Source organism: Dermacentor albipictus, chromosome 2, assembly GCF_038994185.2.
Source record: "Dermacentor albipictus isolate Rhodes 1998 colony chromosome 2, USDA_Dalb.pri_finalv2, whole genome shotgun sequence".
In the NCBI taxonomy this organism is placed as follows: domain Eukaryota; kingdom Metazoa; phylum Arthropoda; class Arachnida; order Ixodida; family Ixodidae; genus Dermacentor; species Dermacentor albipictus.
In genome coordinates, this window is record NC_091822.1 from 112,152,086 (window position 1) to 112,165,975 (window position 13,890).

At 46.4% G+C, this 13,890-nt stretch overlaps 1 protein-coding gene and 1 long non-coding RNA gene across 2 annotated transcripts in view; both read left to right on the forward strand.

The window, feature by feature from the left end:
• Positions 1-7,267: 7,267 nt before the first annotated feature.
• Positions 7,268-11,618, forward strand: LOC139055512 (uncharacterized). The gene is made up of 3 exons (XR_011511821.1): positions 7,268-7,357; positions 9,155-9,320; positions 11,443-11,618. It is a non-coding gene; the product is annotated as an uncharacterized lncRNA (long non-coding RNA).
• A 1,359-nt stretch (positions 11,619-12,977) lies between these two features.
• Positions 12,978-13,890, forward strand: part of LOC139055513 (nose resistant to fluoxetine protein 6-like) — a 32,397-nt gene continuing 31,484 nt past the window's right edge. The window contains exon 1 of the mRNA XM_070533017.1: positions 12,978-13,096. The gene's annotated coding sequence lies outside the window, so the exon portion shown is untranslated. The remainder of the gene's footprint in view (positions 13,097-13,890) is intronic.

The following is a 13,890-nucleotide window of genomic DNA, read 5'->3' on the forward strand; positions in this document are numbered from 1 at the left end:
CAGCACGGCTATTACGTATAACTATCAGCATAGGATGGGCCAGAAATGACCAATGCCAACATAAGCACTGACCAATTAAACTGCCTTGAGCTACTGGAGAAATTCGGACTACCAACAGTGGTCACTGTGTGACCTGCCATACGAAGGCTGTCTGTTTTCTTGCGAGACATAGATACACAGAAAATACCTTGATTACCTCTAAATGTGCCACAGTGCCTTTATTATGCTAGTGGAGCGGGTGTTGTTTGTGCGGCATTCGCTTTCTATATGTGAATGACAAGGTGCGATTCAATGTTAATTAGATGAATAGATTTTGTTGAATTGATGAATATTGGCCGCTAAATTCAGGTAATGACTCATTGAAGTTGTTCCTCCTTTGTTCAGCCCGTGTGCTGAGCCTATTCATCACTTCTGACCACTGGCCCCACATGATTGCAACAGCAATGTTCAACAGCGTCGACACGTTCTTTTTTATCAGGCAAGTGGCGATATTTGCGTCCGAAAACGTATTCGGAAGGAGTGGCAACTACAGTAAAATTTGTTCGCGCAAGCTCGCTCACTAACACAGGAGCACACAAACAAGCCATAAAACTCAATATTTCAGATTAATGAAAGCACCCTCCTAATGTACGGAGTATGATCTCATACGAGATCTATTTGATTGCGTACTGATGATTATCAAAATGTTCTTAACTGTTCAGGTTAAGCCTTATGAATATACGGAACCTCGCTAAGCTATGCAATAACAAAGCAATAATTTCTAAGTGGCCGAATTCAGGAACAAGCCGTCAAATTTTGGTGCGTGGTGTTTGTCTTTGGTTGGTCGCCGTGGCTATAATCGTATGTTAAACGTAAGAGTGTTTTTTTGTGAAAATATGTCCTGGTTTTAAACCTCCAACTCTATAACATAAGCAACTACAGACCTGGTTAACTCTATCACTTAAGTTATTCATACGATCACCTTCACAGCACGTCCACGTAACTTGCAGAAAGAAGTGCTTAGCTAGCGCTAGGGTACACAATGAAAGCGAAAACTTTCCTCCTTGTTCATTTGCTACTTAACTACACCAGGGACTTTCTGCAGCGAGCCACTGACCTTTCGTTAGGTTTAGGTGCGCTGTTAGTGGAGAACGTATATGTGGCACGGCGCCTTGCTCACTGTCACACGCGCGCACTGCCTAACGTACACTGCGCCTACAGCCATCCTTGGCACGGATTAGATTTCACTCCAAGGGCAAACATGGCGGTGCACCTGGCGAATAAGTGCTTCTCGCTCGAAGCAAGCCGTGTCAAGCCGTGCCTCGCCGCCACCACATGGTCTCATAAGTGCGACTCTTTGGCCGCCCATAACCAGTCTCTGGCCTCGTCATCCACGGGGGTCTTCAACAAATACGATGATGGACTCAGCTGCGGCAGCAACAGAAGCGACGGACGCCTCTTTAAAGCTTATTCAGCCATACACGTTTCATCGTGCTTTTGAGTGGCCTGCGCCGATTCCCGAGCCCGATGACTACCGCTTTGCGACGGGGCTTGTCGAAGTGATCAATCGAATCCTGTTCACCGCGATGGTTTGCCAAGCCAGAGATTTCAAACGCGTTTTTGCTCTCCCCGGAAGGCGCCAAGAATTTCAGGGTCATCACGAAAAAGTTTGACTAGAACTTCGTTCAAGTGAGGAACGTCGCCTACGAATCGGTATGCTTCAAGTGTCGCGAACAAGAGCCATTTTAGATTGCTGAGCAGTATGTCACCGTCCTACACAACATGGTTGACATTTGCGACCAAGACATGTACGACTGTGCCTCACAGACCGCGTAGAAGAACGGTATCCCCAACTTTTCAACGGACTGGTTCTCTGCCGGGCGTGCACATCATTTGTCTATACACCGCGGCTGCGCATTTCTTTATAACCATGACATGGCGCATTCCTATGCGCCTACGAAAAGCAGTCGATTAGACAATAACCAGCATGGAACAGCAAGCAGGTATTAATACTGTCGAATGACCACTATCCCAACCCTACGGACAGGTGTCGGGAATTGTGCCACGAGTGAAACTCTATGGAAGTGTTCCCATCTGCGTGGACTTCAGCCACCTCAACTCTTCAATCCTCAGAAAAAGGTTTCTTCTCCCTATCGCTTTGCTACAGACACTCGCGTTGTTAAGTGAGACAATCATCTTTCAAGACTACACGCAAATTTACGCTTTCACCAAACCTCTCTTCTCGACGTGCGAAAAGAATAACTTGTTCTTAACGCCAATTGGACACTTTTGTTTTATAAGCCCTTTGTCACGAGCCTTCACGCGCCTTTTGTTTCACGAGTTTCACAAACCGCAATGCTTCCAAAAATGGATGTCCGAAATCCTTGCAGGACTAATAACAGCTGTCAATTTGATGGGCGACATTGTAAATAGAATAAAACCAGATGAAATCAAGCAAGCTAGGTGGCTATTTGTCCCCGGCCCGTTCAAATCGGATGGGAATAAACATCATGATCAACATCATTCAAGGGATGGTGGTGAACCATCTAGCTAGATTTCTCTCCGATTTGGCGGAGAAAACAGCCGTTCCGCATGATCGTATCAAAAATCATCACAGTGCACAGGGATCCCTGCTCAAGAAGAAGCCTTCCGTAGCATCAAGGACCTCATTTGTTCAAACCATTGCTCGGCAAAACACCATCCGGGCTATATTACGACACCCGCAGTCCTGCGCTGTCCTGCGCGACACCCGCAGTTCGGGCGCGGTCCTGCTACAGGTTCATCTAGATGGGAATGACCGCCAGCTGCTACGTTTGCCTCAAGATTCCTAACGCCAACCGTAGCGCTGAAGTCGAAAATGAAACATCGGCTAAGTCTCGTTAACCGAACAGTTCTAAGAATACTTGTGTGATCCTATGGCAGTGTTTCAAATACATCATGAATGTTTGGTCACCCTCCTGGTAATAGTCTAGGAATCTGCTGCCACCACGAATTCGGTATTTCCGCATGCACCTCATGCGTTTTAGCTACGCCATGCAGTATGTCCCATGGAAAAGTATCGCTACTGCGGACGCGCTTTCAGGGTCACCAACGCTTATATACAGGGAGCACTCATCATCAGCCTGGTTACGCCCACTGCAGGGCAAAGGCCTCTCCCATACTTCTCCAACAACCCCGGTCATGTACTAATTGTGGCCATGCCGTGCCTGCAAACTTCTTAATCTCATCCGCCCACCTAACTTTCTGCCGCCCCCTGCTACGCTTCCCTTCCCTTGGGATCCAGTCCGCAACCCTTAATGACCATCGGTTATCTTCCCTCCTCATTACATGTCCTGCCCATGCCCATTTCTTTTTCTTGATTTCAACTAAGATGTCATTAACTCGCGTTTGTTCCCTCACCCAATCTGCTCTTTTCTTATCCCTTAACGTTACACCTATCATTCTTCTTTCCATAGCTCGTTGCGTCGTCCTCAATTTGAGTAGAACCCTTTTCGTAAGCCTCCAGGTTTCTGCCCCGTAGGTGAGTACTGGTAAGACACAGCTATTATGTACTTTTCTCTTGAGGGATAATGGCAACCTGCTGTTCATGATCTGAGAATGCCTGCCAAATGCTCCCCAGCCCATTCTTATTCTTCTGATTATTTCCTTCTCATGATCCGGATCCGCCGTCACTACCTGCCCTAAGTAGATGTATTCCCTCACGACTTCCAGTGCCTCGCTGCCTATTGTAAATTACTGTTCTCTACCGAGACTGTTAAGCATTACTTTAGTTTTCTGCAGATTAATTTTTAGACCCACTCTTCTGCTTTGCCTCTCCAGGTCAGTGAGCATGCATTGCAATTGGTCCCCTGAGTTACTAAGCAAGGCAATATCATCCGCGAATCGCAAGTTACTAAGGTATTCTCCATTAACTTTTATCCCCAATTCTTCCCAATCCAGGTCTCTGAATACCTCCTGTAAGCACGCTGTGAATAGCATTGGAGATATCGTATCTCCCTGCCTGACGCCTCTCTTTATTGGGATTTTGTTGCTTGCTTTATGGAGGACTACGGTGGCTGTGGAGCCGCTATAGATATCTTTCAGTATTTTTACATACGGCTCGTCTACACCCTGATTCCGTAATGCCTGCATGACTGCTGAGGTTTCGACAGAATCAAACGCTTTGTCGTAATCAATGAAAGCTATATATAAGGGTTGGTTATATTCCGCACATTTCTCTATCACCTGATTGATAGTGTGAATATGATCTATTGTTGAATAGCCTTTACGGAATCCTGCCTGGTCCTTTGCTTGACAGAAGTCTAAGGTGTTCCTGATTCTATTTGCTATTACCTTAGTAAATAGTTTGTAGGCAACGGATAGTAAGCTGATCGGTCTATAATTTTTCAAGTCTTTGGCGTCCCCTTTCTTATGGATTAGGATTATGTTAGCGTTCTTCCAATATTCCGGTACGCTCGAGGTCATGAGGCACTGCGCATACAGGGTGGCCAGTTTCTCTAGAACAATCTGTCCCCCATCCTTCAACAAATCTGCTGTTGCCTGATCCTCCCCAGCTGCCTTCCCCCTTTGCATATCTGCCAAGGCTTTCTTTACTTCTTCCGGGGTTACCTTTGGGATTTCGAATTCGTCTAGACTATTTTCTCTTCCATTATCGTCGTGGGTGCCACTGGTACTGTATAAATCTCTATAGAACTCCTCAGCCACTTGAACTATCTCATCCATATTAGTAATGATATTGCCGGCTTTGTCTCTTAACGCATACATCTGATTCTTGCCAATTCCTAGTTTCTTCTTCACTGTTTTTAGGCTAGGGAGCACTCATGGGCCTGCAAACTTTCGCCTTCGATCCAATAAAGAAAGCCCAGAAGGAAGACGAGATCTACCAGTGTCTTCTTTACTCTTTCGCCAATAGGTGACCAGAAAAACGTCACGTGCAAGCTCCATCCTCTCCATAATGGCAGTACTAAACGAGTCGCTTTGAAAACGAGGGCTATAGCTACCGTAAGGAACATGCCTAGTAATTCCCCATTTACTGAGAAGCGAAATTCTCGCACGCCTACATGAGGGACACTACAGCACCAAACGCTGCAGTTCTAGGGGCAATCAGTCTTTATAGTGGTCTGGAATTGCAGTCCAACTTCGGCAAACAAGTTTTTTCTGTGAAGCATGCGCGACAAACCTACGCGCGAAGAACCTAACCTACACCCACCATGTCGTGACAGATGGTGGGTGTGGACTTGTAAGAACTTCGGGAAGACAACCTGTGTGAACTATCGCGCACGCTACGTGAGGAGAACACACCTTGCTTCCATCTTCGCAGACGGCGTCGTTAAGCACCTCAAGAGGGTCTTCGCGCACCGCGGCAATCCTGTGGCAACGGTCTCGGACAACGGCTCGCAATTCTCAAACACAACAGTCACAGAGTTCCCTGATACATATAAGGCTGCACCTGCTCCAAACAGGGATCTCCACGCACAGGCCAGCGAAGAAGAGGAACACGCCGTTATAACGGCGGGACATCTCCTGGAGAAAGCGAAACACCCATACCTTGCTCTACAACAGCGTACAAAGATGCACCTAGGCTAACAGGCTTCAGCCCTCGGAAGTGGCTCATGGGTCACAAGCTCCAATCGGGATTTCTAGCATTTCCCGCTCTCCTCGTTCTGGGAAACATCGGCAACGAAAAAGAGGCAGAAAAGACCGTGAAGTGAAAGAATGCCGGAGGCGAAATTTCGTTCGTCACCATGCGGAAAGGGAGCAACCCACGCCCGGATTAAGGATCTTAAATTGAAGCTGGGAATAATCCACAGTGCAGACATACCCCCCTCTTGCTGTGACCGAATAGAGTGCGGTAATGTGAGTTGCAATAGAAAAGTGGTTGTCCTACCGCCGGCCTCATCATTGATGTTGTTGGTGCTCATCTCTACAAATGGCATATACCAACTGTGGGCGATCGGTCGAGAATTTGGCAGTTTTCATGTGTAGGGTAGGAGATTGGACACAGTCTTATTAACCTGCCTTTTGTTGCTCTCTTCTCTCTCCCTCTCTATTGAAGAAAATCGATGCATAATGTTTAGAAAAAAAATACTAAAGGAAAGCGTATTCTTCTTGGTGTTCAAAGTGTAACATTCTTAAAGCTAACGTGAATAAAGCATAGGTAAATAATTATTACAATTTACTGTGTTAGGAAGGAAGCCGATGGGTGTCAAGAATGAGAGCTGCACATATTTACACTGCTGAACTTAGACATTCCACGCAACACGGACCGCCGTATAATGCAACTCATGTCTTCCGTAGTTGCTGTTCAGGAAGTTCCCGCTTAATTTGTTTGCGTGATGGCCGGCGGGGCATAACCAATGCATTAATGCTGTCATAGGCAGCGGAGGGATGCCGGCTCCGAGTGCACGCGTAAGCGATGCACGTGTGACGAATCCTCTCTTTTTGTATGCCTCTCTTTAGTCACTTTCGATGCTCACTAGTCTGGTGTTTACTAGGCCGGCATATATTGCTTGCTATCCCCCTAGAAGAGACCCAAACACTTCTGGTCTAGTTTTAACGCCTCCTTTCTAGGTATGGTGTAGGAGGAACGGCGGAAGCAGACGGGCTCGTACGTTGCTTTGCGCCGGCACGCTTATTGGTCGTTTGTCACTGTACTCCGGATGACAGCTATCAATCGACCCCACAATTGGCTTAAACTGCGCATTCGTGGCCTCTATTGCGAAACGGGTTTTCTGCCTTCACATGAACTTTTTCTACCGCAACGCCATAGAATGCTACACACGAAAAAGGCCTCCACTAAAGCCATGCTTCCTTCATGAAATTTGAAGCACAAATACGCCCTCATTAGGGAACCACAGAATGGATTCGGAAAAGTTTGCCACGTGTGAATAAAAAGGCCTCTACCAAAGCGTTAGTTGGGGCGCATCTTTAATTTTCTCCCTCAGTGGCTCGAAAATTCATTAACTTCGAAGCAAAGCACGAAGTTAATGCAAATACGCAAGTAGAACAGCTGTCTCACTGGAGTGAACTTCGCATGTAAAAGTGTGTGCACAGGCAGCGTCAGCAAAAATGGATGGGAGAGCTTCTGTTCTGTCTTTCATATATTACGGCGTCCTTCACGAGTACAACGTAGTTTCCTCATGCATACAATGTGTCATATTTCATGGAGGCGCGAGATGTATGGGAAAATTTCCTAATTTGGCCGATTGCAACTGAAATGCCTTGTCTTTGCTCTGTTCAAGGGTGCCTTTTCCACTCATTTGTCATACTTATGTCCTCTCACCCTTTGCAGCGGGTTCTTTCTCTGCCTAACCGTGAGTAAGCAGAAGACAAACGGGCCTCTCGTTTTCCTCACCAACATCGTTAGACGCCTGGTCAGGTAAGAAATTTGAGTCCCACTTCGTACTTCCCGTTCGCGTAACCACACGTAGAAAGACGAAACGACAAAGGCACGTTATTACTCCTAACCACCAAGTTGTGCCACGAAACGTGTCCATCAGTTCAAAAACAACCGAAAGCGTATGCGCGACACTTGTGCATTTCGCAGACACTTAGGCATGCATTTCGCGAAGCAGATTGAAATTATAATTGCCAGTGTCCCTCGAAGAGTGACCCTGCCAATAGGAAAATTGTCCTGACTCAAGAGCGTAGCACGAAGTTACAAAGGCGAATCGTGTTTTTTTTTTCTTAAGCTAGGAAGTTCTTGCTGCGAAGAAACGGCAGATTTTTTAACGTCTTGCAACTAATATGTGAACGACAGCTTTTATTATCATCCAGTACGTGATACAGAAAAAGTAGCTATCCATAGGTGACTAAAGCATAAGCATTTATCCTTTATTTACATGCTCACATGCCATCAACGTGCCATTTCGACATCAAGTAGCTCTGGCGTTGCGCAATACGTAATACGTTAGACTTGCGCATGTGCCTCATCTCCGCGGAACCACAAGCTGAGAGTTCACGATATGGTATACCATCTTTGCTTACGGTACTAAAGGGCGGAGTCAAGCAACTGGCGAAGTTAACAATTAAGCGTTTAGAACGTTCCGCATCGCCAGTGCATTACAAGTGCTAATGACTTCGCGCCACGTGCAAGATGTAAGTGAAAACACTGGCTTGGTGCCATCCCTTTAGACCTGGCATCGTCAAAACGAACAGCTGACCTTTGTAATAACAATGAAATATCTCTATTAACCTGTCCTCAGCGTGACATGGAGCTAAGCGGGAAGTGATATTGCAATCTGTTTGTGACTGTCATGAAGGAGAGTAAGTGGCCAATTAAAATCGTATCGAAGCTGGCAGTCTGGCGTAATTTCGGCACTGTCATAATGTTATGTATACCATGATATGAATTACGGTTAGGTGTGCGGTAGTTAACTAAATAAGGCGTGCACGCGCAGTCGGCGAATCACCCTCTCGCTAACACATCACGTGTTGTGCAAAGCAAGGAGACTATATTATTGTGAATGTGCTCAGTAGCAGCGCCTCTCCTGCGATCACTTATTTCACTTGTGTTTGTCGTGGCGTTCCGAGTGTGGTTACAGCAACACGATTAAGCGATGGTGAACAACTATTTCAACGTCACAGTGGAAAATACGAGAGTATTTGCCTATAATTATGCTGATAACGTGGTTCCAGAGCCGCCGTTTAGCTAGGGAGTATCGGTACGCGCCACGCGCAGTTTCAAGAAAACTTGCTCGTTAGCTTATGATTCTTATTCTTCTGTGCCATGTGCTACTTGCGAGAGTAACTTTTAGCCTAAGTTTAAAGTATTCTCGTACTCTAGGAGTGCACACGTGTCGGCATCCCTGTCGAAAATGCGCCTCTCCTCCACCTTCTACATGCAAGAGTGGGGCCCACGCCCGTTGTGGACAAACAGACGGCTTTATTCACATTGTGGCCATGGTGGTATCAAAACCAAGACACGATCATGGCAATGGGAGCCGCGATCGTAGAAACGGAAAGAACGGACAGGCACAGAAAGGCATGTTTTGAGCTCTTGATTGCTGGTGGGTTAAATGAAGAAGAAAGGGTAACACAGGGCCCGGTAAATTAGTTACTTTCAGGGCTTCCAGAACCAGCGTGCCAGAAGCGATTGTCGAAAAGTCAAAATGTGTCATACTCTTTTAACACTGCTCTAAATGATGCGACAAGGACCGAATCATTTCATTCGCAGATTACTCTTTCCACTTGCGTTCGTCGTGATGTGCTTGTACCCGCTCCCGCACATCGTCGCTGGACCCGACGTAAAGGCATTTTTCTTGAAGCTAAACGACGAGGTAGACAACCACTGGTGGAAACTTCTCCTCCTCATCAGGAATTTTTACGGAAGTGCTCTCGTGGTAAGCCTCAAAGATACGCATCTTCCTCGTGTGCGCGAATATATGTCGGGCAAATTACACTCGCGAAACTACTGTCTTGTTTATTGGGCTCAGGAAGGGCGCAATAAATATGTGTTTATTCCATAAAACATGCGGTGCAATAAACACAAATGTTCTGGTCCACAGCACATGTATTGTGCTGTGAACCACAATACATATGGTGCACAGCACACGAAAACAACGGATGGAAGAGGACAGCAGCATGGACGAAATGGTTGTTCCGAGTACGTTTCGTCCATGCGACCGTTGTCTGCCTATATATATATGTGCTGCGTGCCAGCGCAAACACGTGAAACCAGCTTTCGTGGCTGCCATTTTATTTTTATGCCGCGCGCCAAATCGCGGATGGCTGGGACACTTCACGCCTTGCCTGGCGCAATCGATGGGTGATTCTTGTTGCCTTCTAGTGCATACGAGTAGTTCGTTGGTTCTTGGTTCATTCCCAGGCATGTTTGAATTGCTCTGTTATAGATAATCAATTCAGGCGGTCACTTCCGCCAAGGCATGATGCTCATTTGTGCACGGGATCGCTTATAATTTCTAACTAGCTCTTTTGTTTCTGCGTGTAATAAGGAGCAGCTATGGATGATATCCAGGTATTAAGACAGCACTGAAGGCGAAACTGAAACCCGCGTCCTGCAAGATATGCATTCCTGTAGGCTATTAAAATTAATTCAGTGGAGCTTCGCATGCCAACACCACAATCTAAATCATGAGGCACATCTTAGGGGGGGATGGGGCACTCCTCATTAAATTTGTGGCATTTCGCCCAGTATATATGTGGCCGCCACGGCCGATATCGCACCCCCGCCCACGTGCCCGGCAAAGCGACGGCATAGCCACTCAGCTACAGCGGTGAGTCGAGGAAACTACATTCAAAGCAGCGAATAGTTGTCGCTGCTTTTCACATTGCTGAAACATTGCTTTCCACATTGCTTTTCACATTGCTTTCACAGCGCGATTCACATTGTTGGGAATCGCGCTTGCGATACTGCGCCTTGTTTAGTATAGACAAATCGCATGGTTCTCGCAAGGAAAGAAGTGAGCCTACACGGCTGGGCGTGCGGCATCTTTCTGCGTCTTCTCTTGTCCCGTGGGCATTGTTAGCTAAACGACCGAAACGTTACGTTCGCCTGTCGTTTCCACCGTTCTTAAGTCTACGGCTGTATTTCGTGACGTTTCATTTCATTTACAGATCTTTTCTTATTCGTCACACCGAGTGACCCGTACGAGCGATAACGGCGAGGCGTGAGCGTCCAAGCCCATAACGAGTGGTGAAGTGTGAATGGAATGTGAATTGTACAGTTATAAAAATGAGCACCATTGCACTACCTACCTTCGTATATACTAGCAAGACTTCGCCACCGCAGTTTTCAAATGTTCGCTTTCCTGCCGGGTGGTCAATCCCGTTCACTATAGGTCACGCAGAAATGTGTGACTGCTGTCGCCGTTTCGAGTTCGTATATTTGTCGCACGGGTACAATAAGCTCGTTGCGGTGGCTGAATAATGAAAGTTATTGCTTCGCAGCTGCAAGATATAATATGCAACACATTGCGTTCATAGTCGGGCAGTGCCCGCCTGTGTTGCGAAAAAAGCGCACGCCCACTCAAATCGCAGTAGAATCGGAAACCTGTCTACACGGTTGGAGTGCGTTTTCTTTGTGGACAGCACCACAACAGAAGTAATTTTCTTCTGAGCGCACGATAGTAAAATCGTAGCCCCGTGCACGTCTACCGTCGTTGATGCGCAGTGATGTGCGTTGATGTGCCTTCTCCCCTCCGCGATTCTTAAATCTACCGCTAGGTGGATTTCACTGGCGCCACCTGCAGGTGGGACGCACTGCCTATGCAGTGTTGTCATGCACAGACTGTAGTTTGACGTTATCTAACCGGTTCAAATGGTTGAACAGCATCGAGCACCATGACTAGGCTGACACGAACTTTTCTTGCTGTTAATAAAAAGAAAGGAACCCATCACATGATCCTTACTCGCTCACACAGACAGTATATTTCAGAATTTGTGTAGAAATTTAGCATGAGCCTTGGAATCACAGAGGGCAATAAAAGATGCTATCATTTCCAGGGTACGCACGGAAATGAATGCTCATGCGGACCGGTTGACGATATAGACTGCCAGGCTAACCCACCCTGTAACAGGATCGTCACGCCACCGCAACCACCATCACCGCTGGTGCACGTGTGGTACCTGTCAGCCGATTTTCAGCTGTTTCTGATCTCTCTATTGGTGGTGTCCGTATTCAAGAGGTAAGTAGTTCTGTAGAATTTACTACAAATTTAAAATGAAAGCGCTAGCTGACTTACATCAGCGAAGAGCTTTGAGAATTTTGTTGGCATTGCCCGCTACGGTAAGATTCGATGATGAGAGGCGCTATAACGTAAAGCTATTCGAAACTTTCGTATTCGAATTCTGCAACAAGCTCTTCACGATTGGTTAAAAATTTTTTTGGACCACCCCTACTTCGTCTGCGGCAGTGTCACTGAAACCGCGACAGCTCTCCATCTGACATGACGTGTACACACTGTTTGTGCATGATTCGACCGAAAAAAAAATAATTATTTCTGATTCAACGCCTTTTCTCCATTAGCCCTCTGCTATTGGTCAATAAGTTTCGGGCTGCAACCACTTCACTTTATATCAGTGGAATAAAAAAAATATTGGAATACATTTACGTTATAGGGCCCCAGGTCTTGTACCGCGATACAAAAAGAAAACAAAAGAAACGAAGCTCATCCCAGGTAATCGCAAAATATGCCGGGCCATTGCAGTGAGCTGCGATGCCAACGCAACTAAATAAAAGAAAACGGCGCTTATTTTATTTATTTCTTGCACTATGCACAATGTCGCCCAATGCGTAGCCGTCCAAGCAACGGCAAACAACATTAGAGACTTTCAGCCTGTCCGCCATTCCGACAAACGGGGGCGGTTTGGGCGGGCTGCCGGATTTGCGGCGGCGTAAACGTGAGCGGCCGGAGCGGTGCAGCCGCCTGGTGACGTAGAGTTCAACCAGACAAACACAGAGCTAAAATTGCAGTAACCCACTATATCCTGCTTGACTGCTGGCGCAAATTTTCGGCAGTGGCGTAATGGTGAACACGATTAGTGCTTTGTGTTTGTGTGGTTGAGCTTTGCACCACCAGCTGGCACCACCAATCTGGACGCTCACGTTTACGCCCCAGCTCAACCGGCAAACCACCCGCGATTGCCGGATTACCAGACGCGTTAAAATTCTCTATCTGGCTTCTGTGCACCTACGTGGCATTTGCATACTTTAAACATTTGGCTCAAGTCATGCGGGACACCAGGTACATATGAATACAGTTGTTTGTTCCATGCGAAAGAAATGCAGCACGTGCCTGGCTCCCCACTTTTTCCTCCCTTGGTATTCCTAATGCTACGGCTATAAACGAATGCACCACGTGGAGCGTAAATCGCCGTGAAACAAATAAACCAATCTCTGCGTACTATATTTCACATAACACCATGACAAATAAGACACTCGAGCCCGAAGTGACCTGTTCCTACTGTCTAACGTGCTCGTAAACGCCTCAAGAGTTTCCGCGGGGCTCCATGTCTTGTGCGTTCGCTACTGCAGTTGGAGGGTTCTGGCCGTGCGTACTTTCATCTTGCTGTCCGGAATATGCTGCGCCATCGGAACGTGGGTCGTGGCGAGTTCTGATGTACTACCGTTCCTCATCTTTCCCGGTCCTCTTGTAAAGTGAGTATCAGTAAGTGGCGGCTTCGTAGCATTGCAAAGTAGTGACAGAGAGGAAATCCTGCCATGACAATACCAACTCTTCCATGGCGACTTGCAATGAAAGCCCTGAACTATCACCCATTTTCTTCCCTTTTCCATTTAGCTGCCGTTGATATATATATATATATATATACATATATATACTGTACTCTGACTGTACTGTACTGTACTGTACTAGACTGTACTCTGACGAAGGCTGGTCCACCAGCCGAAAACGTTAAGTAAAAGAAGTCTTCCAAAAAGTTCGTCGTGTCTTTCCTGCGTATATATATATATATATATATATATATATATATATGTACGCCAAACTGAGCGCGGAGGGCGGAAGAGAAGGGACAGAGGAGCAGGTGACTTGTACAATTAAACAACATGAAATATTACCACAACTTACGATATGTACATATTTTGCTCTCAATGTATAAAATTAAGACATTGAAAATTCCCTGCCATAAAACACAAGCTTTATCAGCTATGTTGATTGCAGTTCAATATGACTACAGCAGCTTGAATTCATTCCCTAGAGTACCTGACGGATTTCATTAGCGCAGTGCTGAGAGGTCACACCAGCGAGACTATGGACTGAGAGTCTCTCCAGCTGCCTCATTATGCTGCATAAAGTGTTTCACTCTCTCTTGCAGATAATCTATCCTAAAGCTAATCAATTGGCTTTTCTTGCTTCCTTCACTCTCAATACGATTTCATTTCTTTTATCAGACACCTGCCTTGAATTTCGCAGTTTACATAGAAAAAGAAAA